General features: G+C 43.3%; 1 protein-coding gene across 1 annotated transcript in view; it reads left to right on the forward strand.

The window, feature by feature from the left end:
- The window catches only part of LOC111085425 (insulin receptor substrate 1-like), a 70,983-nt gene that overhangs the window by 36,149 nt on the left and 31,418 nt on the right, over window positions 1–3,416 (forward strand). The gene's annotated exons all lie outside the window — the stretch shown is intronic.

Raw genomic sequence — 3,416 nt, forward strand, 5'->3', positions numbered from 1 at the left:
AGAACTGGCAAAAAATTTGGAAAATATGGCACACAAGGCTTACCCAACTGCACCACCCGATGTCCTTAGGCTGTTGCTGAGGAAGGAGTTGGTAGACGCTTTGGACAGTCCACAACTAAAAATACAAGTATAGCAAGCACAGGATGCAATGGCCAGAGCTCTTGGATTCAAATAATACTTTAAGTCCAGTACAGAGGTACCAAGGTTGGTACAGTCATCAGGATTCAAGGCCAGAAAAGGTCAGCTTTCAGAGAAGTTTGAGGGACTTTGCTGACACTGTAACAAACCTGGGCACAATAAAGTTCAATGCTGGAAACGTCAACACAGGGAAGATGCCATCCAGAAAGGATGTTGGAACTGTGGAGAGCAAGGACACATGAGGAGCCAGTGTAAGAAGAATACTACCAATAAGTCAGCTTCGGGAAACCAGTAGTGGTTGGTGCTGAGGGACGCCCACCAACCCCCATTGTGAAAGTCCCAACAGCTAAGTGTAAAATGGAAAGCACACATACTGTCTATGTGACAGGAAAACTGGATGGTCAAAAGTGCAACTTTGTCATAGATTCTGCATCTCAGCAAATCCTTGCGAGTATCAAGGTGCTAGATCACAAAGGAGTACCAGAAGCTCTGTGGTGTGACAGGCTCCATCTCTTGTCGCTTTGCTGGAGCTATTCTCCTCGGAGGGATCTTTATTGGACAGTGATTGTCTGTGTTTATTCTGTGTTCTACATGGTCTGTGCAGCCGAGGTCATGATCTCCTTTTGAAAAGACGCCTGCATAATTTGTCAAAAGTTCTTTTACCTGAAGAGCCTGTGATGATGACAAATGGACTATGCTCTTCTTATAGAAGTCAGTTAAATGTTCCGGAAGTGTATGTCCTTTCTTTATAGTTGTAGTTCTTGCTTTGACATTGACTGGATCTACCTCCTGGCACACACCCAACAATGCCCCTTCCTTAAGTGTCTGCTCACATTTAGAGAAATTGACCACTGTTATAGGTACTACTTGATGACCGGCCACAAGTGACCTTCCAATCTTCAAAACCGCTGGCCTGGATGGTTATTCCACTGCTTCCACAAACATCGGGCTTCCTTGGGGATGTTCTTTTATTCTACCCCAAATTATCTTCTCTGACATAGGTGGTATTGTAGTTGACTTAAGTGATGTGACATGCAAATCAACAGATGCAGCAACACTTACTGGAATTTGGCCTTTGTTGTTTCCAATCGTCATTTTATCGAAGTTAACTACACACTTCCTCGGTATTAAATAGTCCAACCCTAATATGCATTTGTCTTCAATGTCAGCCAAGTATACTTTCTGTCTGTTCTTCATGCCCATGAGCTCAATAGTTACCCACACTGGTCCCCACAACCTTGCATAATGTTAAGGTCGTGGATGGCCTAATTAAGGAAGGGATAGTCGAGAAATCAGATTGATTCAAAGTTACGGCCTTAATCCGAATTCAGTTCGTATGGCATACCAAACCTGAAGAAGAAATCACTGATAGCCGAAGCTACAGTTGTAGCTTCCTGATTTGGTATTGCATATGCCTCAGGCCACTTGGTGAAATAATCCATCATCACACAAATGTACTTGTTTCCAGCACGAGTGTGGGGCAAAGGAACAGCAATGTGAACAGTTACTCTTTCCATTGGTGCACCAACTTGATATAACTTCATTGGAGCATGTCCCTTATTTTTGGGTCCCCTTTTAGCACATGTACTGCAACTCTTGCACCATTCTTCCACATCTTGCCTCATACCTATCCAGTAAAATCTCTGTTGTAGATGACTCAATGTCTTCTTAACTCTGAGATGACCTCCTGTTAAACTATCATGGGATTGACGCAGCACAACTTACCGTACCTTTCTCGGTATAACTGTTTGCCAGGTCATCACTTTCCCATTTGCAGTTTCCCATCTCTGGACAAGAATACCATCTTCAAGCTTCAACTGGTCCCATTGTGCCTAATATTTCTTTGTCACAGGGCTTAAGCTAGACACCTTCTCCCAAGCAGGGCGTATAACACTTGCTTTTAGAAAATCAATTATTGGCTTCAAATCTTGGTCTTTCTCCTGCTCTGCTTTAGTATCTATACCTGGTTCCACTTCACTATCATCAACTCCTTCAGTCACTTGGACTTCAGCTTGATGACAACTGGTTATCTCAACCTCCCTTTTGCAGCAATGTCTGCAGTCATTTTTGCAGGGTCTTCAGCTCAGTCCATCGGCATATCCACGAGATTTTCCTTCTCTGTATTAAATATCATAATTATACTGGTCTGACTTTCCAATCCAACGTGCCAGTTGTCCCTCTGGGTTCTTTAATGATATTAACCAGCGTAATGCAGCATGGTCTGTCCTGATGGTAAACCTGGTGTCATAGAGATAAGGATGGAAATATGTCAGACTCTTTACTATACCAAGGAGTTCCCTCCGTGTTACACAGTAGTTACTCTCAGGACCCTACTGAAGTAGGCCACCATATGTTCGTTTTCACCCACGTTCTGAGACAACACCTCCAATTCTGAAGTTACCAGCATCACAATCCAGTATGTACGGCAATGAGGGATTTTGAAGCTTTAAAAGTGGAGATGAGGCCAAATTTTCTTTCAATGTCTTGAAAGCATGCTGGCAAGAAACTGTCCATTCAAACTTCTGGCCTTTTATCGTCAAATCATGTAGTGGGGCAGCTATAGCTGCAAAGTCCTTCACAAACTTCTGGTAATAGGTACAGAGTTCCAAGAAATTTCTTAACTCTCCCACATTGTCTGGTGTTGGCCAATCACGCACTGCTTTCACCTTGTCAGGATCAGTTTGCACACCATGCTCACTTACAATATGGCCCAAGTAAAGCACCTCTTTCTGGAACAAGTGGCATTTCTTGGAATAGAGTTTGAGGTTTGCTGCTTTCAAACACTTGAATACTTTCTCTATCAGGGACATTTCCTCATTAAACGTTATTCCAAACACAATATCATCTAGGTACACTAGGACTATCCTCCATTGTAGACATTCCAGTACTCTTTCCATCAGCCTCTCAAATGTTGCTGGAACACTGCTAAGCCCGAATGGTATCACACGGTATTGCCAGAGACCTTGGCAATGCAGTCTTAGTTTTCTACTTCAGCCATTTTCACTTGATGGAAACCCGACTTTAAGTCCAGAGTTGAAAACCACATGGCTTCACTTAGAGCATCAAGAGTATCATCAATTCTTGGCAGTGGGTATGAGTCATTTTCAGTTGTATTGTTAATAGCCTTGAAGTCCACACAGCAACATTGGGTCCCATCCTTCTTCTGCACTAGCATGACGGGAGCTGACCAGGGACTACTGTGTTCCATGAATGCTGCAAGTTGTTTGGCATACGAAAGACCAGAACAACGCCACTTCACCCACAGTCTGATGGGATGG

This window comes from Limulus polyphemus, unplaced genomic scaffold (genome assembly GCF_000517525.1).
Source record: "Limulus polyphemus unplaced genomic scaffold, Limulus_polyphemus-2.1.2 Scaffold382, whole genome shotgun sequence".
Taxonomy (NCBI): Eukaryota; Metazoa; Arthropoda; class Merostomata; order Xiphosura; family Limulidae; genus Limulus; species Limulus polyphemus.